At 47.6% G+C, this 27,120-nt stretch overlaps 1 long non-coding RNA gene across 1 annotated transcript in view; it reads left to right on the forward strand.

The window, feature by feature from the left end:
* Nucleotides 1–13,943: 13,943 nt before the first annotated feature.
* The window catches only part of LOC146855910 (uncharacterized), a 39,731-nt gene continuing 26,554 nt past the window's right edge, over nucleotides 13,944–27,120 (forward strand). The window contains exons 1-3 of the long non-coding RNA XR_014980885.1: nucleotides 13,944–14,232; nucleotides 24,397–24,464; nucleotides 24,616–24,953. This is a non-coding gene — a long non-coding RNA (uncharacterized LOC146855910). The remainder of the gene's footprint in view (nucleotides 14,233–24,396; nucleotides 24,465–24,615; nucleotides 24,954–27,120) is intronic.

Raw genomic sequence — 27,120 nt, forward strand, 5'->3', positions numbered from 1 at the left:
ATCTTTTTTAACAAATTGGTGGGAGCCCAATGATGAAGCATGTCACCAACCAGGTTGGTGAGGGAGGGCTCTTTTAACAAATCTAATTGATTTTTTGTGTACTGGCTTCACTTTCTCTCCTCCCTTTTTTCGATTTGCCCATACTCTTTTGTTGTTTAATAGTATTTAATAAGCGCAACACATCACCCGAAAGTCTCATGGTACTTTACTGAGGCTCAAAAGCTTGGTCTGGGCATTTGCCGGCTAAGAGTCGAACAACCAGGTTTTTAGTTCCCTATGGAAACAATTGTGATCTGAAATGACACGTAGGTGTAAAGGTAATTTGTTCCAGAGGGTCGGTACAAGAAAAGAGAAAGATCTCCCACCCATTCTAGTGGTACGAATTTTAATGGGTGTTAGAAGCGATTTACTGCTGGATCTTAAAGTCCTGCAGGGAAGGTACCAGGTAAGTTTCTTCCTCCAGTATCCGGGGCCTTTGCCATGTAAATTTTTATGGGCTAAGCATAGGATTTTAAAATGAGTCCGCTTCCTGATGGGAAGCCAATGAAGGAGCCTTAGACTGGGAGCTGAAGGAGTTCTTGAAGGGAGATTCAGCACCAGTCTAGCAGCGGTATTCTGCAATACCTGTAGTCGGGTAAGAAGATCTTCATTTATTGAAGACAGCAGAACGTTTCCATAGTCCATACGGTTTATGACCAGGCCCTGGACTAATGGCCTCCTCGCGTCCATCGGGAGCCATTTAAAAACTTTACGTAAATTTCGCATGATGCCGAAACAGGAGCTAATTAAGTGACTGACTTGATCTTTCATAGACAATTTGTTGTCTATTTGGATGCCTAGGTTCCGGACTGATTGCTTTGGTACTGGACAGAGTCCCAGGGATTGGGGCCACCACTCATTTGACCAGTGTTCGTGAGCTTTGCCAAAAAGGACTATTTCAGATTTTCCACTGTTTAATTGTAGATGGTTTGAATTCATCCATCTATCAATGTGAAAACGTCATTTAGTGTCATCTGGGTCTGGGCCTAAGGTGATCAAGATCTGAGTGTCATCGGCATATGACGCTACATCAAAGCCGTAAGATCTGATCACCTTGGCCAGGGGGGTTACGTAAAGATTAAAAAGTGTCGGGCTCAAGATAGAGCCCTGCGGCACTCCCATCCTTACTGGCCTGTCGTTAGAGACAATGTCATCAATCTGGATAGCTGTGACTCGATCAGTTAGATAGCTCCTCAGCCATTTAAGGGCTTTCCCCTTTGACACCGCCAACCACAAGATGCAGACACAGTGACTTCCTATGGATGCTTTTTTTTGTTAGTGAACATTCTGTTCGTGTGTACAATGAACACGGCTCATCCATTTTCACACCACACTCGAAAGTGGAGAGTAATATAATCAATGAAATGGTAGAAAAGTATAGGGAATAATGACACCTGCAGGGTTGAATTATCCCACTGGTGCCCAGCTTAACCTCTTGGCGTGGCCTTTGTGTTCTGCTAATGCCCAGCCCATCCTGCTTATTTGCATCTGAATGGCTAGAGTAGGGTAACGTCTACACGCTGATGTGCTCCTCTAGGCACACCCTGCCCCTGTTTCTTCTATCACAGATAAGCATTCATGCACTTTTATGTTTAATGCAGTTACTCTGCTTATGTGATGGCCAGACGATAGGAGGGAGGAGCAGCCATCACACCCTGTTACAGGAGCGCAATGGCCAACAAAAAGGTTTGTCGTAATTAATAACAGCAGTGGCATGTTGTTTGTTTTTGGAAAGCTGTAACTCTGTGATGCCCAGACAGGAGGAGGGGCCGTCACGCACTGTAACAGGAGCATGATGGCCAACAACTTTAGAGTGAAAGTAAAGCTGTGTGGATGTCTTTGTGTTCAGTGAAGTAAACAGGAAGCAGTATGGCCATTTTAAATGCGATTTTGCTTAACTGCCCAATCTCTTCGCTGAAAGAGAACATGAGCAATTGGAGAGTGTAAACACTTTGTGGGATGACAAAAAGGAAGACAGCGTATTTTGCTTTGTCTCTTGCTATTTTATTGCATAGTAGAGAATTGTGTAGTTTCTAAACAGAAGGAATCCTTTTTTTTCTTCTTTCTTCTAGTAAAGCTGGAAGTTCCTCCTCAGAAAGAATATAGAGGCAGGTAAATGCTTAGACCTCTTGACACTAATAAGGGAATCAGGCGTGGGGGAAAAGAATCTCACCCAAACTCATATACCTCCGCCAATGATGACTCATTACAGTTAACTATTAATAGAGCTTCCCTCTGCCCTTCTCCCGATTTAGCTCTTGGTTGTGGTTTCCTCCATCCTCACTCTCAACCCCCGTAAGCAAGCACGTTCCTGGGAGCACACGCTCCTCCAGGAATGTGGCCGGACAGCTCGGGACACCGTTGGTTCTGTGCGACTTCTGTTTCTTTGGGCGCTGAGTCCAGAGAAGAGATTCCTTCCCTCAACGAGGAGGGACACAGCGAGTCGTCTGGTCGGAGCTCTTCTGAGGGAGAATTTTGATCAGTGTCCTGTTGGGCTGTCACCCTCCTTCGGTGTCCGTCTCTTGGCGTCTCTTCTTCCTCGTTCGGTACAACAACGCCGGATTTCTCCTCCCTCCCCTCTTTTAAATGAGATTCCCCGCGAGGGAAGAATCCCATTCGTTCTCGTGACTCCATGACGTCACTAGAGGAAGAACCGAGAAAGTCTTTGTCCTTAAAGGAGCAGTTTTCTTCACGAAAGGATTCAATTTTCTGGAAAGCGGAAGGTGAACGGAGGGGCTGAAAATAAAGGAGAGGGGTAATGTAAGGAGGGAATTGATCGCCCTCATCATCCCTCTCACTTGCTTCACTGTGTGAATCCTTCACTTTGTGACACACCCCTCCCCAAGACTTTTCCTGATTGGGAAAATCGGGAATACGGGAGAGGAAGTCAGCGATCCCGTTATCCGAGCTCTTCCGGTGCCTAACCTCAAACACAAACGGTTGGAGAGATAGAAACCAACGCAGAACACGTTGTGGAAATGTAGCTTTGTAGGGGTACACTGGTGCAGGGTCACCCTCTTGTCCACGGGTCCAGAGACCAACAAAATAGAGATCAGCACTGGAGTTGGAATAAATAACAAGTTTTGTCATAAATTGGGTGGTTCCACACCTACCTAGCCTCTATAAACTACATTTCCCAGAGGCAGGAGGGGCGGAACCAGCGTCTACAAGAAAACGCAGCGCACGTTCAGATAACGTGCGTAATACTGTTTTTGTTTCCGGATTGGTTCTCGGCCCGACAGGACGTCAGAGCCCGTTCTTGAAGGTTCGCAGGAAAAGGCATCAAAACGGCAGCAGGGAATTACCGTTCGAAGGCTGACAGGATTCCTCATAAGAGCGGTGAGGTATTGTGACATTTTCGGCAACGCGCAGCTCAACACTGAGGATTTGGGTTCGGCGGCAGTAAGTTAACCGCGAAGCTCGTTGGAACTTGTGTTGTGGCTTGAGACCGCGGTGAGTTAACCGTGAGGTCTCTTTTCTGAAGTGGAACAGTGCATTGCTGGTTTGAAGCTATTGCAGATCAGGAGTTTGAAGAAAGGCTTCATTTACAGACTACAAACTTTGTAGTGTTCTTTGTGTGGGGAGCAGTTCATGTGCAGTTCATTTTATTTGAGTCCTTTTCTGGTGTATTTACGGAGAGCTCACAAATTTGACATTCTTGCATCTGGAGATAGAGTGATCAAGTGGACTTCCATGAGTACAAAACTTGTATTTTCTTTTTGCATTTTTTCTTAGTTTAGGTGAGCATTAGGGATCCCGGGTTTGGGGGTAAAGTTCCAAAAGGAGTATGAAACTGATATGTGTGTGGTCTCATGTACTTGTGTTCTGTTTTGTAGACTTATCCAACCCTAGAGACTGGTTGTTCTCACTCGGCTATATCTGCTTGATAAATACTACGGTGGATAAGGTATCTATGTACTTTCCTAGCGTGACTTTTATGAGAGTAGCATAATGTATGTGTATTTGCTCTGTGTTGCCTTTGTATTGCAGGTTCTCCTCCCTGCTGTTCCCATCCTTTCCTTTCCCTCACTTGATCGCCCTACAGTTCCGTAACTTTTCAGTTGGAGTTTGGGGATGTCAAGGGGTGGAACCCTTATTGTGTCAACCAGACCCCGAGGAGTACACAGATTCTGACAAGTTTATTAATCACTCATGAGTGGAACCACATCCTCACAACACTCAAGTGCTGCAAGGAGGTAGTACACTGAAGTCACAGAACACAGGTCTTTTATACAGGTTTTCTGCAATGTAAGCATGTGAACAGAAATAGGAAGAACAAGTTTTATGAATAGCTATCAGCAAACAAGGGCAGATGAATAACCATGTGGTCAGCAAAGTGGGAGGGGGAGTAGAAATAGCAGTAAATGGTTGACAGTTAACATCTATGACCAGGTGCACTGGCAGCTACAAGCACGTACATTGCTTTAGCTGAGTCAGGAAGTCAACTAAAATAGATAACACAAGCAGAGTGGAAAGACCAAAGAATTACGAAGGAAATTTAAATGGACATCATAGCCAAAATGGCTGTTGCTTATGCTACGTAAAATATTACACGTTTTCCACAGCGTGGGTTATTACCCCTGTTGCGGGTCATCCACAACAAGGGGGCATAATCAGTGTATTAGGGTAAAGAGGGACCCTTCCAGGTAATAACACAGTTTTTCCACAGCCTACTTGATGGCAAGACACTTTTTTTCGATTATAGGCTATTTCTGTTCCCGTGGAAATAATTGTCGACTGATGAATAAAATGGGGAATTCAATACCGTCTTGGAAAAGCTGAGACAGAACAGCTCCTTACCCCGTCTCAGAGGCGTCTGTCTGTAGGATAAAAGGTTTGCTGAAGTTGCGGGGCTCCAAGATGGGACTAGAGGTTATAGCTTTCTTGAGTTGTTGTAAGGCTTCTTGTACGATTCAGGAGAAATTTACTAGGTCTTTAGTTTTAACCTCCTTCTTCAGGAGGTCGGTCGGGTGGCTGCGAACTCGGAGTATCTAGGTACAAACCTGCGGTAGTACCCTAACCGTCCTAGGAAGGCTCTTACTTCCTTCTTGGTGGTGGGAACAGGAGTATTTAGGATAGCCTTTATTGGGGCATGGCTTGGACAGTGAGGCGCATGGAAGCCTGATGGTATAGCACCGCTCCCGCGGGCCGATATAACGTGCTATTCCGACAGAATGACTGGTTCCGTTCAACTACTTAACCAGTCCCTAAATGCTGAGCTTCACGGGAGCCGATCCTGGAGTGGGTCCAATGGTGTGCAGGCATTTGGTGGCGTTTTTCTCTTTGGCGGAGCTCCGGCGTTCTCGGCTCATCTAGCAATATGGCTGCCGCCTCACCACAATAACGGTCACACTAAATGGTGAATGAGCCAAGATCCCACCAAGTAAGTCCCGATTGGTGAGCTGAGCCCTACCTGTTGATCAGTAGGCAGTTTTCACCTCCAGATCACTGAAGACACATGTTTCCGCGGCAGTCTCACCATATTGCCTTTGCGTTGATTTCCTCTGCCTGACTTTAAAATGGCGCCTGAAAAAGTAGTGATCACAGCAGGATTTATCTGATCGTGGGCAGCAGTGTTCCGTGCAAAGTGTGTGGTACCGACACTGGAGTCCTCCTGAGGTTAATTGGCATAGATCGTCTCCCAGACTAGGAGGGGAATGCCATGGGCTCACCAAAAGACCTTCTGAATTACTCAGAGAGTTCTAACTGTCCCTAAAATGGCGCCCATTCACATGGTTCTCTGATCGGATCGGTGATCTTGATGAACCCAGCTTTCTCCCGGTTTATGTTAGTTTAATTGAATCTGATCAACCTGTTCCTAACTATTACCTGCAAAAGGGCACAGAACACAGTGCACATAGTCTTTCAACCCTGGGTCAGGTCTGTCAGTCATTAGGAATCTCTTCCTGCTTCCTGGAAAAGTAGTGGGGAACATCAACTCAGCCATCAGACTGGAGGTGGTGAACATCAATCTAGAACATCAGAGCTCCATCATTTTAGCGCTATTTACCACAACGTACCGTAACCATCTGCATCGGGGCTCTGACCCTCCTCGGCTCTGCCTTATGCTATATGAGCATTAAGATCAAGTGGGTCTAAACTGGCTTCTGCCTCGCACCACCGCAGCAATCCTCCGACTGCTAAAACATCATCTCAGCCACCAGACCGAGGGTAGTGAACATCAATCCAGAACATCGAGCACCATCATTTTAGCGCTATTTTCCACGACTTACCATAACCATCTGCATTGGCGCTCTGATCCTCCTCAGCTCTGCCTTATGCCATAAGAGCATTAAGATCAAGAGGGCGTAAACTGGCTTCTGCCTCAGACCACCACAGCAATACCGACTGCTAAAAAAATGACAGACAAAGAGCCCAAACCAAGCAACAAATATACCAAACCCAAACCTTCTCTGCCTGACTCGCCCATCAAAGGAAAGCCCGAAATTAACAACACCATGGGCATGATCCTTAAAAAACTAGCTGAAGTCCACAACCTTGCAAAATCTACTAAAGTCAGTACAGACATGATGCAGCAGGAGCTTTCTGCTATCAGAATAGATATCATTTCCATTAAGATCAGAGCGACAGAGGCAGAATCACGTATCAGCACCCTAGAAGACAACTCCACCGCCTCTTCCAGAGACATAAATAAACTTCTGTCTGCCTCTAAGACCCTTCAGAGAGCGGAATCAGAGTTGGAGAACAGGAATCGCAGAGGGAATCTGCATATCTTTGGCCTTCTGGAGGATTCAGATGACTCCGCGGATTCGTGCATCGGCTTCCTGGAGCGATGGATACCACAAGTGACAGGCATCATGTTAAAAAAATACTTTGAATTAGAAAGAGCACCTCACGTTGTCTCTTTCAAGTTTCTAAACAAAAAATCAAAGCCGCCAGATCGTCTGTCGCCCGCTGAGATACCAGCATACAGAGCTAATCCTCAGCTAGGTTCGTAAACATAATCATATTCTGTGGAACGGCCAAAAAATCTTCATATGAGAAGATTACTCCACACCTCCAATCGAGACCAGGAAAGGCTTTCTTGCACTACGCCCGAGACTGAAAAATCCGCTCCTGCCAAATTCAGAACTCAAGCAGATGGAAGACAACATATCTTCACTGACCATAGAGCCCTACAAGATTTCTTAAACTAAATGGAAGGAGCCTCAATGGACACACATCCAGCACCAATAACTGACCCAAGACTTGATACAAAAGGCCTTCCCTGATCTCTTCTATATTCCCATGAACACTTTTGAATACTCTGGTTTATACATCTACTTTTTGAGCAGGTTTGGGTGGCACCCTTACAAGCCCTGTTTTGTTATCTTGCTGTTACACACAGTACTCCTTATTGGCTCTCTAATCATTACTGACCGCTCTCAGCTCTGTTCTACTGTTTCCCACTGTTCAATCTTACAGCTGACCAGTGTTACCCAGTTTCTCTATTTTATACACTATAGCATTATAGCAGTAGTTTGGTCGGGTCCGAACTTACTGATAGGGACAATCGAAAGCTATGCTCGGGTGTCCGGATACAAACTCAATATAGACAAGTCTGAAATAATGGGCTTGAACAACCTCTGTTCGAGGGACCTGTTAAAATCTACAGGTTGGGGGTTTGGCCAAGATGGCGGCGGGGTAGCAGCAACTTACCGAAGCTCCACTCGCCATGGCCGATAAAAGAATTCCATACAATAATCCCGGGACCCCACACAATTCAGAAGGGGCTCCCGTATCTTGGCTTCCAAGCGGAAGGAGCAGGGTGGACGCTGTGTGATCGAGGGAACCCCTTGGGGACGGAGAGGCGAGACGAGCGACCGGCCTGCTGCCGGCCCGGAGCCCTACCGAGCAATCTGCGAGAGAGGGAATGATCGGCGCGGTGATTTGCAGCTGTGTAGCCATTGGAGGTTCCGCTCACAGAGGAGGAGACCGGGCGGCGAGGTGCAGCCTTGTGGGAGGCAAAGACAGCTGGAGGTGCTGGGGAGCCACGAGAGGCGAGCTCGGTCTGGAGGCGGTGCACGACGGCAGGAGGTGACGGCGATGGCCCGGTCCCCCAACGAACTGTCGAAGAGCAGGCCCTGATACATACAGAGAGGGCCGGGTTGTAGACACGCCGGGCCTGTCAAGGTGAGGCCGGGAGCACGCCGGAAAGGTGAGCAACAGAGGCCGGGTGTGGGGGTAGTGTGGAGTGCCCCTTCTGTATCGGCCGCATTGGAACTTTGGGGCAGAGCTGTGGGCCGCATTCAGGTCTGGCTGTGGTGTACACAGGGGAGGCGGTGACCAGCGGCGGTTTCGGATTAAAGTGGAGAGTGTGTGCACCCAGGTTGGATCTCTGAGGCGGACTGAGGGGGCTACGGCCATTTTGTGTTACAGACCGGTCTTGGAGCGTTGGGCCTAGCTTTGAGCAAGTACCCGAGAAGGAGGTCTGACGCCGAGCCCTGAGACAAGGAGGGCCAAGCCATAACCGCACACCTACCATGGGTCGGTCTGGGCACGGACTGCGAGGCCTGGGCATGGACTAACTTAAGGGGCCCCAGACGAGGGGTGTCTCGCTGAAACAATGGCACATTTGTGGATCGGGGTCTTGGCCGCCTTGCCGGTCTGCTGCTCCCATCGATGCTTAAACCACAACCGCGTGCTTACTAGTGGAGATCAGTGACCCTCTGATGCGACCTGTGCCGGCTCACTTGGCCTTCACCTTAGCTGGCGGGGAGCACTGGAGGACCCAACCGGTGGGGCGCAGGAACAAGGAAGAGGGAATTTCCACAGCCCAAACTACTATGGAAGGATCGCAGCCGGTCCTGCTCCCAAACCAGCTCTCTCTTGGAACCATATATAGACGGCTCGCCAAAATGTCCATCCACCGGGCAAGAAAGGAGCCCACGATCAAAGATCTCCTGCAGAAGTCGAGCTCGAAAAGAACAGAAACTCACGGGCCCGAGCAGCTGCCGTCGCAGCCTCCGGACAAAGAGATGGGGTTGGTGAGTGAACTGATGGAGGAGCCAATCACACGTGACGTGCTAGAGCAAATCTTTGGCATGCTTAGGGAAGACTTTGCAGCCCTCGGGCAAGACGTCGCCTCAGACATCAAACAACACAAGACAAACATCCAAGAAATTGGAGATCGTGTGCACTCCCTTGAGCAAGCAGGTGAACACAGAGATGAAGAGCTCACGGAATATGTCCGAGAGCTACTGGACCGCAGGGACCGCAACGAGGAACTCCACCTCCGTCTTGAAGACCTTGAAAACCGCTCGAGGTGGTCTAACATCCATATTAAAGGTGTGCAACTTCAGGCGGATGATGGGAAATTGGAGGGCTGGGTGGTTCGCTTTTTCTGTCACGCCGCTCCGGAGCTTGAGGACAAGGAGATTATTCTACACTGCACGCACTAAGCTGGGAGGCCGGCATCTAACCCGGGTCAGCAACAGGATATCCTCACCTGCCTTCATTCATACAAACAGAAGGAGGTCATAATGAACGCAGCCAGAGACAAAGCAACCATTGCTTTTGAGGGCCCACAGGTCGGAATATATCAGGATCTCTCGCCTTTCACCCTTCAATACCGTAGGGCCCTAAAGACGGCCACGAGCTATCTAAGGGAGAAAGGAATTCACTATCGGTGGGGGCACCCCTTCAGACTGACCTTTGTATGGAACAAAGAGCTGTGGATGGTGCAGTCCCTGAGGAAGCACAAGAGGCTCTTTGTGTTAACCTGGAGGAGGATGGATCTGGTGACCATCAACTGCATGACACATCATCACAGAGGCCGTTGAGTCCGAGACGGCGTCGGAGGACTGGAAGAGGAAACACACAAAACCCAAAGAACTCAAACACCAGAAAAAAAGAGGAGCCCTGCTCCAACAGCTACAGAACCGAGTAGACCCAGAGGAATCCAATAATGACTGATTTATGACACCCATGATACTGGCACTGGTCCTGCAACATAACGATGATGTCCCGATGAAAACCGAAATCGGCCTGAGGCAAGATGCTCTCTTTAACTGTGATGACGACCGATCGCCAGTCACAGGGACCCATAAACGATAATGTGTTTATTGCCCAATGGAGGGTGTTCTTTTTGTTGTACATGTTTTTCTGCATTGTATTTGTATTTCTTTTTTCTCTGTCTTACTCCTTTTTCGGAGGTTTGGGATTATTCCGTATTATTAACAGAGATAGCCCTTCAGCCAGGCAAACCAAAGGCACAGACTGGGGCTGGCTGGGTCAAGACACGGCAAGATAAGGACAGTTATCTGCGGATGGAGGGAGGGAGGGCTCGTGGGAAGTTGGAGGAGTGTGTGTTACCTGAAAACACTCACATTGGAACTAAAAGCAGCCCCTTTGATCAGACCCCATGACAACACTTAGGGTACGAATATTGTGCCTTAATGTCAGGGGCCTTAATTCACCTGTTAAAAGGCGCGTTTCTTGTCATGTTGAGGGAGCCCAAATGTGACATTTGTCTCTTGCAAGAGACTCATCTACTAAGAGCTGACTGGAGGCGCCTCCGATACAGATGGTTCGACAGGCAGTATTTTTCTTCAACGGCGGGGAAAAAGGCAAGGGTGGCAGTCCTTCTCACAACACACTTTCCAGGCTCAGTCCTGGGCATACATGCAGAGGTACCAGGCAGAGCACTGGCGTTGAGAATAGCAGTGGGGAATCACACATACACAATCGCATCTATCTATTGTTCAAATGGGCATCAAGAAGTATTCCTTAGAGCCACATTGAATGTTGTCCTAGAGTCACCAGATGAGGATCTCAATTTGGGCGGGGACTTCAATATAGTACCAGATGCTCAACTAGATAGATCTGCACAATGAATTGGACACTCCGGGTCACTCTCGGACTCCATGTTACAGATATTGGGGGATATGGGGTTGACCGACGCCTGGAGACATAACTATCCCAACGATAGGGAGTATTTATTTCAGTGGACCATCACACCTATGCGCGCATAGACTTGGTTTTTTACTTCCCCGCAGGTCACAAGGGACACGTGAGAGGTCACGATTGGGACCGCTGCTCTCTCAGACCATTAGCCGATTTCCCTGGAGCTGCACCTCAACGGTGGACCCCCAAGACAGCTTGCATACAATGCTAACATTAAAGAGATAAGTGCAACAATACAGACATACTTAGAGATTAACGATGGTGGCTTGACTTCGGTCTCCCTGTTATGGGATGCACTGAAGGCCGTCATACGAGGGTGTTTTCTAGCTATTGCCACAGGCTTGAATAGAGATAGGAGAGAAAAGCGGGAACACTTTGGAATCGCAGCATAAAGAACTTGAGGGGGTACACTGCTGCACGGGAGCGGTCCCAGTTAGGCAGCAGCTTAACGCTGCTAGACAGCAGCTAAAGGCCTTGGACTTCGATCGTGTGGAGTACTCTCTCTTGCGCACCAAGCTTCTGGCAAATATGCTTCGCGGCCAAACAAACGCACGTCATATTGTAGGGATCAAAAACCCCGAGGCGAGATTCTTCGGTCGGACTCTGATATCTCTGCCACTTTTGAGACTATTTACACTTACTTCTACAAGGCGGACAGACTGGATCCGGGTGCAGCTGAGGCCTTTGTGCTGGATGCCCAGGTGGCTTCACTCCCCCCTGGATGCAATCAAATTGGATGCAGATGTCCATTTAGACGAGGTTCTACGAGCCATCCGAGGACTCACCTCGGGGAAGGGTCCTGGGAAGGACAGATTCTCGACTGATTTTTATAAGACCTTTGCCCATGATCTAGGCACAGTGCTGGTTCGTCTTTTTAATTCGTTTAGTGACACCGGAACCCTGACTCCAACCATGACCATGGGAGAGGCGGTTGTGCTAGCTAAGCCAGGCAAAGACCCGCTGGACTGTGCATCCATATCCTCACTAAATATCGATGTGAAAGTCTTTACGAGTATACTCGCAGCTCGACTGGCGCCTTACATGCAGGGACTTGTGGACCCAGATCAATCGTGGTTCATCCCGGAGCATAGCTGTAGCAATGGGATGCAGCGGATGCGTCCCCTTATGGACAAACTCCAGCGCACTCAACAACCCACGGTGCTTCTCTCGGTGGATGCCGAGAAGGCATTTGAGAGGGTCCACTGGCCATACCTAAAACAGGTGCTATACAAATTTGGGGTCAGTGACTGATTTATGGGATGGTTAGACTGCATGTACAACAACCTGCAGGCATGGATCAGGGTGAATGGGGTTGCCTCTCGACCCTTTTGGATCAGGAGGGGGACACGGCAGGGGTGCCCTTCATCGCCCCTGCTCTTTGCTCTCTATATGGAGCCGTTTGCGGACAGAATTTGCCAAACCCAGAAATCTCAGGGATTTGAATGGGAGATAGAGAGCATATAATATCGCTCTACACGGATGATGTTGTACTCTTCCTTACGCAGCCAATGACCACCATGCCCCCTGTTGGACTTGGCCCTTTTGGGAGATTCACCCCTAAACTTTTTGCCTGTCTCCTAGCCTTTTCCCTGTATAGTGTTGGTGGTTTTAGGCCTCCTGGCACTTTAGCACTGTGGTCCAGTGTAAAGTGCGTGCGCTCTCTGTGTTACATTTGAAAGGTTGGCCTGCCCTCCCATAGGAATGCATGGGGGATATGTGTGTCCATGGTAATTCCTGGTATGAGAGGACTGCAGGGGCGAGTTTAATATGTATGAACTCGTGAGAATAAATGCTGCGCAATGGTATGCTCAGATTTATGGTGACTGGTGGAGAAATGACACTTTTAGAAGTTGGCATTTCTGTGTGCTTTATGTCTGCCTGCCTGATGTGCATTGCATGTCTGGCTTGTGAGTGACAGGAGTTGAGGGGTGTGGGTGGCTCCAGGAGACAGGGTGAGCCCAGTGATGAATAGAGAGATGTGCATGCAGATGGGAAGGAGGAGTTGCACCTGGGACCTGAATAGGGCTGTGCTTTCCCTCCACAATGCTAGCTCCGCCCCCTGTGGTGCGTCTGATCACTGAGCCCCCACCTGACAAAGAGGAGAGGAGCTGGGCAAAACAAAGTGCTCCAAATCCCCCCTAAACCAGTTCTGACTGGTATCCCCAAGCCCTGTGCCGTGACACAAAGGGATTTTGTAATATCAATATAGGGGCTGTGACGTCATGAAAATGTTCTGTTGTGCTGTTCCTGACTTGGGGGGGGGGGAAGCCTGCTGCTGCTGGGCTCCAGGAGGAACCGCCACTAGGTACTGCCTCCCTGCTGGAGGACCCTGTGAGCTGGCCTGCCTGGGCCCAGCCTTTGCCCCCTTACTCCTGAAGGGCTTTCCCTGGACTTTGGACTACAGCACCTGGGAGCACTTTACTTTGCATTTTGAAGAGCGCTTTACTTATTTTTACAGAGCGCTTGACTTTTGTCCTTGTGAGCGCTATATCTCTGCCCAGGAGAACTGCTGGTGGCCTGCAGCACGTAGCTGCCTCGTGTGGGATTCCCCCCCTACTTGGCGTGGGGAAAGCGGGAGCCCACCCCGCATTATTGCCGCCGTTGGCATTTCATTTACGAGCGGGTGCCTACCCCGCTAATTTATGCTAAAAACCGAGCGGGAGCCCACCCCGCATCGGTACCTTGAAAACGGGTGCCCACCCCGTGTTTGGGATTATCGCGGGTGCCCACCCCGCCTTTTATGCTCAGGAACGCGGGTGCCCACGCCGCAGTTGTCCTCGTTTCAGCGGGAGCCTACCCCGCATTTTTTCCATTGAGGCGGGAGCCTATCCTGTATTGCCTGCAAAGAAGAATCACCGCCACGACCCGGGTGCCATGGAGCACGAAACAGGAAGTCAGGTGCCCGGTGTTGGGACAGGGCGGGGCCGGAAGTGAGGCGGAGGTGTTGCTGGCCGAAAGGGGCACCCGTGGTGTCGAGGAAACCCCGTGCACACCGAGAAGTCAGGTGGGAGCCTACCCCCCTCTGACAGCCGCCCAGATGCCGCGCAGCCAAAGAAGAGGTCTGCGCATAGAAAGGCCGGGCCCCGTGTATCGGAGGGAGCCCCGCGTGCGGTCCGACCCAGCGTCTGCCAGAGAGGCCGGAGGAGCGTCCCAAGCAGCCCAGTGAGGAGGGGCTGCCCCACACGCATCGTGGTGCCGCCAGAGCTCCAGAGAGGTCCCAGCAGGAAGGGGGCCTATCGGGGGACATTGCCAGTGCCCGAGATTACCACTAAGAGTCCAGAGAGCCCGGTGAGTGGGGCTCAGTGTTTACCTTTTTGGGTTGTAGGGTGTGACGGGGCACATTGTCAGTGCCCGCCCCCCATGCAGTTGCACTAAGGACACCAGGGGTGTCCACGCAGTATTCCCGGCTGCTCTGTTTGGCAGTGGGCAGCTGCAACGTTGGCACATTTGTTTTTTCCCGTCCCAGGGGGAACTAAGGGCGCAGGAGTGCTAGTGCCCACATGTTTGCCTGCACAGCTGCCCAGCAAGTAGTGGGCAGCTGCTACGTTTAGGCCAGTGCGTTGTGCACTTTTCTGTGGTTGCTGCATTTGTAGCGAGGCCCTGACATTGCTGCATATAGGGCATTTTAGCCTCTTTGGAAGGCCACTTGGCCTGGGGTCAGTACCTAATGTGTTTATTCACCATGATTCTTGCCTAATGTGCTTTTACGTATGAGGTTGGTGCATAATGTGTGATGCTAATGTAGTTTTATGCCTAATGTGATTAATGCGCAAGGTGATTTATCCATCCTCTGTTTTACGTTGCATGATCTCATGCCAAGTTCCTAATTTCACCAGTAGTTACTGGTTGTTCTCTACATTTACTATTTGTGCTACAATTACTGTTTGTGTTCTACGTTTATGATAAATCTTACTTTCACTATTTCTACTAGGTGATGATTCTGACAGTGGTCCATGTGGCCCTGTTATGTGTATATAATCCCCTGTAAATATTGCCCAGTGCCAGTTGGCACAGTGTATATTGTGTGATTATCATCTAATGTGTTTTATGATAGTACAAAGGCTATTTATGATATAACCTTGTGTGGAGTTCCTTATGTGGTGTGCCTAGTGTGTTGCCGCTGTGTGTGTGTGTTGCGCAAACGCTTTACACATTGACTCCGGGATAAGCCTGACTGCTCGTGCCAAGCTACCAAGGGGGTGAGCAGGGGTTATCTTCGGCGTGTAACTCCCTGGCCCTGACTAGAGTGGTGGTCTCAGCCTGGCTTTGGCGCAAGCCTTAGCCAACAAGAGATCCCATTTCTAACACCCCCCTCATTCGGCGAAATTGAAACCTTCAGTCGGGCATCGGGCTTTAAAGTTAACATCCACAAAATGCAGGCCCTTAGCTTGACCCACCCTAAAACTGAGCAACTAGCAACACAGTTCCCATTTACGTGTGCTTCCAAAGGCGTCCCATAACTAGGTCTGCAGATATTCCCCACGCTCCACAAGACAGTGCAGGTGAATTATTCAACACTTTTAGCTTAGATCAGGGTGGAACTCTTAAATTGGAAAAGGCACACAGTGTCGTGCTGGATAGATTGGCGGCCATCAAAATTACCATCTTGCCCCGTATTCTATACGTAATGCAGATACTCCCACTTCCGCCCCCACCTCGGCTGGTGGCACAGCTGCAGCATCTCATCTGGGGCTACATATGGGGAGGGAAGAAAGAACAGATGGCTCGACACCTGACATACCAGAGACAGGAGAATGGAGGGCTCTGCGTACCATACCTGGAGTGATACTTCCAGGTGGCACAACTGCGGTACGTGATTGAGTAGTAAAATTTGGAGTCAGAGAAGCACTGGTGCTTTATTGATCGCATCGATGGCGAGCATGCATGTTTCAAAAGTGCCATGGCTGCCTAAGCGGCACCGACCACTTGGAGTCTATGTGTCTCCGGTCCTGAGAACCACCCTTGGAGTATGGGATAGAGTGCAGGAGTCGTGTGGCTTCTCAACCTCTATATCGCCTCTGATTCCTTTTATAGGCAACCCAGAATTCCCTCCAGCAAGAACAGGCTACCTCCACTGACAAGAGGCCAACTGCAAAAGAATTGGAGATCTTTTTGATGAAAAGGGAGTAATGGAATTTAGTAATGGAGTCCCCCAAAATACGTACCTGCAATACCTTGTTCTTCACCACTGGGTGACCCAGGCACAGTTGTACCCCCACGCTAGCTGCCCGCTAACCAAGTTCGAGTTGTGGTATATAACTCGGACCTCCGATAGGTGCCTGCTGTCGGATATATATACTTTCCTGTATACTCCTAGACAGAGCATTAAATATCCTGCGCAGCGCCGATGGGAGTCTGAACTCAAGCGTGAATTCTCCCCTAGAGAGTGGCACAATATCATACATAGAGCTAGAGCCTCCTCTTACAGCATCGCGGGCAAGGAAATGTTCTTAAAAATAGCACACTACTGGTATTACACCCCGCTAAAGGTTGCAAGGTGGAAACCGGGAGGGGATGGTCTATGTTGGCGCAGGTGCATAATGCCGGGCACCCTCTCACATATTCTCTGGCATTGCCCGAAGATACACACATACTGGGACTCAATCCTACAGGACTTAGATACCCTATACCATAGGGACATACCTAGATTCCCCAGCTACACACTGCTAGGACTCCCCAATGCCCTTACAAATCCTCTTAAATCCTGCCAAGGGAGAGCGATTACCCTAGCACTGGGCACTGCCAAGCAGGTGTTGTTGGCCAGATGGGGAACTGAGGAGGTTCCGACCTGACTAGACTGGCTGCACATGATATGGAAGCCGTTGGGTATGGAAAAGATCATGGCGAGCCTCACACACACATTCCCCAAATTCGGCAAAACCTGGGGAACCCCCATAAAATTCTTATCTACAGAGTTTGCGGGGCTTACATTTCCTGAGATATCTCCGGGTATTACGACTCACTAAAGCACCTCCCTCCAAGGATGACTAAACACACACATGACCAGATGCCCCTCCTGTGGCTACAATATATATCGCCGAGACACAGCTCCCCAAAAAAATATGTAGGCATATCTCTCTTTTCTTCTCTGTCCTTTCTTTCTGTTTGAGTTAAATATTGTTTATTGCTCCCCAGTGGCCAGTGGATGTAGGTGGTGGCTATTGTTATTTCTGTTCTTTCAAATCAATAAAAAGATTTAAACCAATAAATCTACAGGTTTAACCTGGCAACGCCACTTCATTAAATACCTCAGCCTAGAAATCAATACAGATTTATGAGAATCGCTCCGCCATAATGAAAAACTAACACTGAAAAAAGTCGAAACACTGCTGGAGGACTGGATTCTTAAATATCTCACATGGTGGAGCTGCATTGAGACCATCAAAATGATGGTCACCCCAATAGTTAATTATCTTATCAGTATGCTACCCCTTGTAATATCTGATGATTTTTATCACAAACTGGACAAGCTATTATCAAAATTCATTTGACAAAATAAACGATCTAGGATCGCTCTAAAAAACAATGCTTACCCGTTCACCTTGGTGGTGTGAACCTGGCTGACTTAAAAAAATATCAATCCGCCTTCCTTGCTAGACAAGGCTCCATGTGGTTTTCCCAGCCTCTTGATTACACTCCCTCCTGGTTCTTAACTGAAAAAGAAATCTTAGGCGTACTTCACCCTATCTCATTTTTAACAGGTAATAGAATACCCACATCGTCTGGTAACATAATTTTTAACACTAAAAGAGCACTGAGAAGAATCGTTAACCCCTTCAGTGCCCATGACGAGATGGTCTCGTCATGGGCCGCGGTTGCGCTGTGCCCATGACGAGACCATCTCGTCATGAACCCCGCCCGCTAATAGAAAGCCCGGCACAGGGCGGGGAAAGGGCGGGGCACGCAAGAGGTTAAAATCTTAGATATCCCTCTTGATCACTCAAACATGATGGCACAACCCAAAGATCAAAATCCAGGGGAAAACTATTTTCTGGGAATCATAGGCCTCAAAAGGCATCCACTTCTTAAAGCAACTAGGCACCCCAGAAGCACCTATTTCCTTCAGAGTTCCCAAACAACAATACAATCTACTAGATATAAATGTTTATGACTTTCTCAAGTTCAAAGTCAGTTTGTCTAAGATCAGTTGACCTGACAAAGATCCTTCCATCATTAAGACAATGCTCTCCCTCAATAAGTCAAGTCACCAGTCCTCCAAACTCTATCACATCTTAAAGCCAAAAAACACATCCATCACAGGGGAAGTCTTAAAAAATTGTGATAGCCGTGGATCCATCCACCCGACAACTGGCAGTTAATTTGGAAGTCCATCGTATTCCATATGATCACTCCCTTCCTCGCCCAAACAAAGTACTGGCACCTCCATAGGGCATTTTGGATACCGGCTCAGCTCCATAAAATGACTCTTAGAAGTAACCCAACTTGTTGGAATTGTATTGCAGCTAACGGTGAGCTTTGCCACCTACACTTTCTCTGCAGGTCGGTCTCCCCTTTCTGGGATAGCGTTTTTTACTTTATTCACTCTCTCTGCGGGATCTGACTTAAAAAAGACTTCCTCTCCCTAATTCAGGGTTTTCTAGATCCCCAGATTCATTCACAGAACAATAGACTTCTTGTGGACATACTACTGACCTCGGCATGTTAGTCGATATTGGCCAACTGGAAGAACACGGCTGCTACCTCCTTCTGTGCTTGGCTGAACTGGATTACCTTTCTAAGAGGAGCAGACAGAACTCTCCCTGGAAACCACAGATCAACAACGTCTTGGAGTCTTGGAGTCCCTGGACAACTATTACGCCACGACCAAACCCCCATAATCCCATACTGGAGGTAGAAGTACCCTTACTCGGACTTCGGTTGGTGTCAGTGCTCAGACATGGACAGCAGGTCACCCCACCCCCAGCAGTATTTGCTTTCCTCTATGTGCCAAATATGTAATCCAATTTATGTGTGAACTTGTATTCATTCTGCTGTACGACCATTGATTAAAAAAAGGTGTTATACTCTCCAGCACACCTTCTTTTCTACTTGGCTGATATAATACTCTGTTGGTGAACGACAGGGGGTTCCTCTTATTATTCCATTTTCTTTACTATCTTTTATTTCTTTAGTTTTTCTCCTTTATTGTGTTGTGAAGTTGAGCTTGAGATTTTGCTTATCTCATGTTCCTATAGAACCCGTATATCATAATCAGATCCAAAGTATGTTGCTTACTTACTTGTTTTCCATGTAACTTGCGATTCCAGCATTTTGTTGTCGCTTCTGTTTTGTCTGCCTTTGTTTATAAGAATATCTCAATAAAATTTGTAATTTAAAGGATAGCCTTAATTTTCTCTTGTTGGGGTTCTATAATACCATTTCCTAGAAGGTATCCGAGATACTTGACTTTGTTGAAGCCCATTCTGGATTTCTTTGCGTTGCTGTGCTGTCCAGCCATTTTTAGGGCCTGAAAAACTTCATGACAATGGGTAAGATGTTGGTCCCAAGAGGGGCTGAATAACACAATGTCATGTAAATAAGCTGAAGAATATGATTGCTGACTGTGGAGTACCTTATTCATTAGCCTTTCAAAAGTGGCCGGGCTTCGTGTAAACAGAAGTACTGTGAATTCATATAAGCCATTAGGAGTGGCAAAGGCGTTTTTTCCTGGTCTTCGACTCTAAGTGGTACATGCCAATAACCTATTGTGAGGTCTAGGGTTGAGATGTATTGGGCTTCCCCTAATTTCTTGATTAATTCATCGATTCTGGGCAGTGAGTAGGAATCAAACTTGGATATGAAATTGGTGGCCCTAAAGTCAATACATAAGGGAATAGAGCCGACTGGCTTTGGGACTAGTACAATAGGAGAGGACCAGTTACTTTGTGAAGGTTTTGTGACCCCCATTTTTAACATGTTGTCTACCTGGGTGGAAATGGCCTCTCTCCTAGCAGCCGGTATCCGGTAAGAGCGTTTTTGTTTATTACTTTATCTGTAGGGGTGACAATGGCATGTTCCACCGAGGTTGTTCTACCCGGGAGGTCAGAGAATATGGAGGAAAGGGGGTGCAGTTCTTGAAGAGATGATTCTTCTTCTACACTGAGAGCATTGTTTACACCAAGCTGATTCAGAGTAGAATAATCTGGGTTGGGACCAGGGAGGATTAGGTTAGTGTTTTTAGGAAGGGGCCATAACCATTTCTTTATGATGTTAATGTGGTAGGTTTGGATCTTCTTAGCAGACATCTGGATTCAATAGGTCACGACTGATTCTCTGTATTACTTTAAATGGTCCTTTCCATTCTGACCTTACTTTGGTGAGGGAGGAGGGTAGGAGGACTGACACCCAGTCATTGACTTGTAGCTGCATCTATTTTTTCCTCTGTTGTAAAACGTCTTTTGTTTTACCTGTGCTCACTCTAGGTCAGAATGGGCTAACTGACGCAATTTCCGTATGCAGGTTTTCAGTCCCTGAGTGAATTCTAAGAGAGTTTGGGTCTCTTCTGGTGTTTCTTGTTCCCATGCCTCCCTTGTCATCTCGAGCAAACTTCTGGGTTGTCTACTATAGAGAAGTTCAAAGGAGGAACAACCCAGACTGCTTTGCACCTGACTTCGAATGACAAAGATGGCGAGGGGCAAGAGTAGGTCCCAGATCTTCCCTTCACTTCACTTTTGTAAGCGTTAGCTTAAGAGTCGCGTTATATCTCTCACATAAGCCACCCGTTTGCGAGTGGTATACGGAGGTTTTTATATGTGAGAGATTTAATGTTTTACAGACCTGCCCCATAAGACGTGACACAAAAGGGGTACCCTGGTCTGTTAGAATCTCCCTGGGGAATCCTACTCTAGAAAAGAGTTCTATGAGCTTGTCAGCTATGCTGGCCGTAGTAGGAGCTCGTAAGGGAAAAGGTTTAGGATATCTAGTTGAATAATCAACCACGACTAAGGCATACAGGTTTCCCTTTTTGACTTGGGAAGAGGGCCTATGAAATCCATAGCCATTCTTTCAAAGGGCTTTCAGATGATGGGAAGAGGCTGTAGGGGAACTGATGGGGGTCTGTACAGATTTTTCTTTTGACAGACATCACACTCTTGGCAATATTTAGCAATGTTGACAAAGATGCCTGGCCAATAGAAATGTTTCACAATGTTTTGTGTGTATTTTTCTGCCCCACTATGTCCCATGAAGAGATGTGAGTGGGCAAAGAACAACACCTGTTCACGAAAACTCAAGGGTACTATCATCTGGGATGAGTCATCTTTTTTTCCTATCCTATTAATGTGGCCGTTTTTAATCTGAAAGTGGGGATAGGTGTCTTTGGGAAGAGGGTCAGTTTTCTTAGCCTGTTGCCATGCTCTCTGGAGTGAGGGGTCATTGGCTTGGGTATAACAAAAGTTCTCATCGGGTGACCCTGGGTCCTGAGAAAGGAGGTTTGGGTGGACTACTGGCGCGGTCTTTTGGGATTTTATATTGTCCATAAATATTCTGACAAATTCTGGATTATCTATCCCAAAATGAATTCCTCTGGTAGGTTCTTCAAGACTCCTACTTTGACTAGGGAAGAGTTTTAATGGGAACCACTGCCAAAGGGTATTATTTGACATTGCCGTGGACACAGCGTATATATACTTGATCTCTGGGAGTAATCTGGGACTCTTCTACCGACCCTGCTTGGATGAATGACTGACGACACCCTGAATCCAGTAGAGCTGTGACCCCCTTTTCATTCACCAAGAGACTTACGTAGAAGCATGATCCTAACCCTTTTGTGTATAAAATGGATCTACAGAGATAGCTGATGTCCATTGGTTCTTCCAAGGTTTTCTTGTGGAGGCAAAATTGGGCAAAATGTCCCCGGCCCCCTACAATTTAAATATTGAAGTCCCCTGGAGGGAAAGCTTTCGGTCTTAATGCTCCTGGTTATTATCGGTTCCGGTGTAGGCTTAGGGGTTTTCTTTTCTGGTTTTGCAGTCCCAGTAATGGAACTATGAGGCCTATCAGTTTCCCAAGGGCAAGACTTGGGATGGGCTCAGAGCAGGTTGTGGCCAAATCGACGTCCACGTTAGGATGAATGTATTGTCGTAGTGAACATTGAGTTGGAAACAGTAGGGCCTCTAAATATTGCTCTAAGTATATGAGGGCCATTACCTCTTCATTGCTATTTTCATGTGTCTTAAGTCATTAGGTCTCGCCTGAGCCAGCGCTTTAGCGCTGCTCTCGCGAGAGCTTTTGTAAAAGGGGGATTTAGAAGTGCAAACCAGTGCTTTCAGGCCGCCAACTACAGTGCATGTGCGCCGGGCGCGCGCACCATTTGGCAGCCTGCGTGATCATTTCGCGGCCGCTTTGATGTTCTCAGTTAGCCGCGCGGCCACTGAGAACATCAAAGCGGCCGCAAAAGTGCACACCATTTGCCACCCCCTCCCTTATCCCAGTTCCTGCTTTTACACTTGGTAGGAAGACAACCCAATCTGGGTCGGCAGCATGGTAAGAAATGTGCTTTAAGGCTGGAACATTACTATGGCGTCTGTTCCGTGCATTTTGCTGATTAGACCTTACACTTTTGTATGTTATTACGATGCTGAACTGATGCTCAGTGTAAGTGCGGCTGATAGATTGCATCTGAGGTACACATATTGCATAGGAAGAGCACGGGCGATTAATGGAGACTCACTCTTGCTCTGTCTTTGTGGAGTGGGAAATGTTTATTTCACTGATACTAGCGATGGCCCAGAGAGTCGCGTGAGAGGAAAAGATGAGTCTGCTATGTGTAATTCAGTAGCGCGATCAGAAGGTACTTCAATTGTGAAAGACAACAATTGAAGAATAATTGTTCCTAAATGGAAACCTAAACTCTGCTTAAAAATGCGGTCTTATTTATCGCTAGCAAAAGGTCATCTTTTCTGGCGTGCGTGCGCAGAGGAAATTCGAAACACACATTAATGGATGGTTGTTTTTGTGTGACTTTGATTAATCACTTTGAAAGTTAAGCAGAACCATCATTTCAAGATTGCACACAAACGAGTTCAGCTGAAATAGTTTGAAGGAAGTTTGGTATTGGTTACTCTCATGTGTTTTGCTGTATATTGCTTTTAGATGTCTATTTCAGAGTGCTAATATCTTCTGAAAAAAGCGAAACAACAGCTTTGCTGAATGCCTTGAGGGTGGTTTGGTATTTAGCGCAGGGTAGTGTTTTGTGAAATTGCCAGCGTTGTTGAACAATGCCTGGGTAGCAATTGTTTTAATTTACTAACTGGCCTTCCCCCGATCAATATCATCTTTTTAAATTTTGCAAGCTTTTCATTTTTTCCTCACCCACGTTCTGACGGCTTGTTTCTCTGTGTCTACGCTCCCTACTGCTGGAGGTTCCTGGGAAAGCACTACAGCCTGTGCAAACTCTGCCAGCAGCATGAAGCACTTTTATTACAGTTTTTGACGCTACTCTGGCAGCTGAAATGTGACGTGGGTAGTACAATTTAGACAAGAAAGATGGAGTGCAACAGATTTGTGATGTGTGCACGTTTTGTCGGCTGAACGGGTGAGGCTACCCTCTCCTACTCAATGGCACCCATTTCCGCCACCTACTTTGATTGTTCTCACTGCCTCCTGCACTAACCTCTTAGCTCATTCACGCTATGTCAAGTTGCTTTGTAATTGATTAATAGTTTGTTGATGTAGTTGTGTCTTAGGAGCCAGGACATAACTTCGATGCAAAAGCATGACATAAAACCGTTGTTCACACTTTGCCAGGAAGGACTTTGCAACTGCTTCCCCAAGTTGAGTCCTGTAGACATCCTGGCACCGGTATTAGCAGGATGAAGAAGAGGCTACGCAATCAAACACTGTATTTCCCTTGGCGTGCACCACTTCTGGAATAATGCAAAGATGCGTTTAGCAACACAAAACCTTGGTTGATCTCACACGTTGCCTGCTGCAAGAAATGTTTATCCACCCACACGCTTGTCACTTGACACTAGCAAAGAGCAGTAGTCTCTCCTGCGGATATCTGTATTGGCATAGGCAATATGTGTCACTTTCGGGACCTTATAAGTATTTAGTTATGCAGCACAATATCCTTGGTGCAACAACATTAACTGTTGCATGGCTAAACACTTATAAGGTCCCAAAAGCGAGAACTATTGGCTATGCCATTTTATGTATACACTCAACTTGTTGCGACATGGAATCTTTGAACAAGTCGCAGTCGGCTTGGATGGACATCATTTGCCTTTCCAGGGCCTATTCTAGCTTCTCCTGCCCTTTTATTTGTTGTTGTATTAGATTCTACATAATTCCAATCTAATTGAGGGCTGCCCGCATTCTCCACCACATGTAAACACTTTACGGGATGACAAAAGGCAGAGAGTATTTTGCTTTGTCTCTTGCTATTTTATTTCATGGTAGAGAATTGTGTAGTTTCTAAACTGAAGTATACATCTTTTTTGCTTCTTCTAGAAAAGCTTGAAGTTCCTCTTCTGTTGGGGCCCAACGGTACACGTCCCTCGGAAACAATATAGAGACAGGTAAGTGCTTAGACCTTTTGGCTTTCAACACTATTAAGGGAATCAGGAGTGGGGGGAAAAGAATCTCACCCAAACTCATTTACCTTCACCAGTGATGACTTGATACAGTCAGCTATTAATAGAGTTTTCTTCTTCCCTTCTCCCGATTTAGCTCTTGGTTGTGCTTTCCTCCCTCCTCCCTATAAACCCCCATAGGCGAGCACGTACCTGGGAGAGCCACACTCCTCCAGGAACGTGGCAGGACAGCTAGGGACACCGTTGGTTCTCTGCGGCTTCTGGCGCTGATCCGGAGAGGAGATTCCTTCCCTCAACGAGGCGGGACACAGCGAGTCATCTGGTTGGAGTCCTTCAGAGGGAGAATTTCGATCAGTGTCCTGTTCGGCTGTCTCTCTACTTTAGTGTTCATCCCCTGGAGTCTCTTCTTCCTTGTTCAGTACAACAATGCCGGATTGCTCCTACCTCCCGTCTTTCAAAGGGAACTCCCGTGAGGTAAGAATCCCATTCGTTCTCAAGATTCCATGACATCTCTAGAAGAAGAACCGAGGAAGTTCTCGTCCTTAAAGGAGCCGTTTCCTTCATGAAAGGATTCGGTCCTCCGGAAAGTGGAAGGTTAACGGAGGGGCTGAAAATAAAGGAGAGGGGTAATGTAAGGAGGGAATTGATCGCCCTCGTCGTCCCTCTCGCTTGCTTCAAAGTGTGAATCCTTCACTTTGTGACAGAGAGCAATAGCCAGATGAGGAAATGTTTGAGTATGCGTGGTGTACCCCTGCAATCCTTCAGTGGCCAGCACCCGTACCAACCCTGTCTCAGTTTAACAAAATGTTTGTTTCAATTTATAAGGTGGAAGGGCCAAAATAGAATGACGTGTGGGAGGTGGTGGCAGGATGCCTAAAACAAACAAGGATGGAAAGTTAAACAAAAAACTAAGCAGAGGGCATGGGACCTTCAGCACAGCAGGTTGACTGCACGGAAGTGATCGAGCCCAGGAAGGTTTGGAGGGCAGAGTCGGCTGCACGGAGAGTGACCCGAGTACAGCAGTTGGCCTGAGTTAGGAGGAGGAATAGAAATAAAACACAAGTTGGGCAAGGCATTGTAAATGTGACCAATATAACAGCATGCTTTACAGCCCTGTTTACAGAAACAGCATTGCAGCAAAGCTAAGCTCAGAGCAAGAATGCTCTGAAATGAAAAGGGAAGCTTAGCGAAGCACAAGCAGGAAACGAAGACTACATAGAGTACTGACACCGTAGTTAGTCCCTGCTCCTTTGAGGAATAAAAGAGAAAAGGGGGGACAAAGAAGCGTGACTGACCACTAGCAAGCAAGGATTTTTAAAGGCCACTGAAACAAACAAATCAAAAGCAGGAGGATGGCTTCAAGCCCACAAGAGAAGTATACTAAAGTATACAAGAGGTCATCCGCTTACTCTCAATCTAAAAATGGTAGTGGTCAGAAAATACAGACAATTACAGCTTGTTCGATAGTGGCTTTAGTTACAGGAGCTTTGTAATGCTCTGCAGACCAATGATTTGTCAAATTTCCTGGATTTCTTAAATGGACTGAAAAGTGGCCGGATGTACTTTAGCTTGAAGCACAGTTCTATCAAAAGTTAGCATATGTTATGTTAGCAGGAATTTCTATAGCGCACGGTCACCGAGAGGTTTCATGGCACTTACTTTGGGCAAATTCAAGCGGAGACAGATTACGCATGGGCTTGCTCGAACAGCCAAGTCTTGAGCATTTTTCTGAACCCCAGCAAGTTGTCACAGGACCTGATCACAAGTAGTAGAGAGTTCCAGAGTTTAGGGGCAAGAAAGGAGAACCTACACCCTCCCTGGCGTTTGAGCTTAAAGGCAGGGGTAGTCAGTAGCTGGAGGTGGGCTGACCGCAGGTTGCGGGAAGGAACATGCCTTGATTTCATACAGCTGATGAATTTCAGGCTACGACAGTTCAGGGCCATAAAGATTAGGCACCCTGTCTTGAAAGCTGCGCGTTGGGCAATAGGGAGCCCGTGAAGTTTAGCTAACAAGGGTCTGGCAGGTTACCATCTTGGTTGTTTGTGAATTAGTCTCGCAGCCTGGTTCTGCACCATCTGGAGACGTTTAAGCAAGAACAGTGGCAGGCTGAGGTAAATAGAGTTGGAGAAGTCGAGATGAGAAAGTACCAGGGCAATCACTACCTGTATGAGGGCGGAGTGTGTAAGCAGGTGGGTAATCTTCCTGATTTTGCGCAGTTGGAAGAAACAGGTAGATACCACTGCCCCTACTTGACCTCTGAGCGAGAGATCAGCATTTATGGTAACCCCAAGGCTTTACACAGAAGGAAAAGGGGTGGGGGGAGGTCCCAGTTCGGTTGGCCAGTAGTGTGGGCCCCAGAAGATCTGGCCATTCCCTGGCAAGACTAGTTCGGTCTTACCCGGATTGAGTTTAAGGTGATTGAGGTCCATCCAATGCTGGATGTGAAGCATGGTGGCCTGGAAATCAGGGACTCCGGGGAGTTGTCAATAGTGAAGACGAGCTGAAGATCATCAGCGTAGTTGAAAGTTGTTACCTTCCTGTTTCTTAAGGAGTGAATCAAGGGCAGGAGGTAAAGATTAAACAGGTGTGGAGATAAAGATGAGCCTTGTGGGACCCCACACGTGGTGGCGATCTTTGGGGC

The sequence above is a fragment of the Triturus cristatus genome, chromosome 4_1 (assembly GCF_964204655.1).
Source record: "Triturus cristatus chromosome 4_1, aTriCri1.1, whole genome shotgun sequence".
Taxonomy (NCBI): domain Eukaryota; kingdom Metazoa; phylum Chordata; class Amphibia; order Caudata; family Salamandridae; genus Triturus; species Triturus cristatus.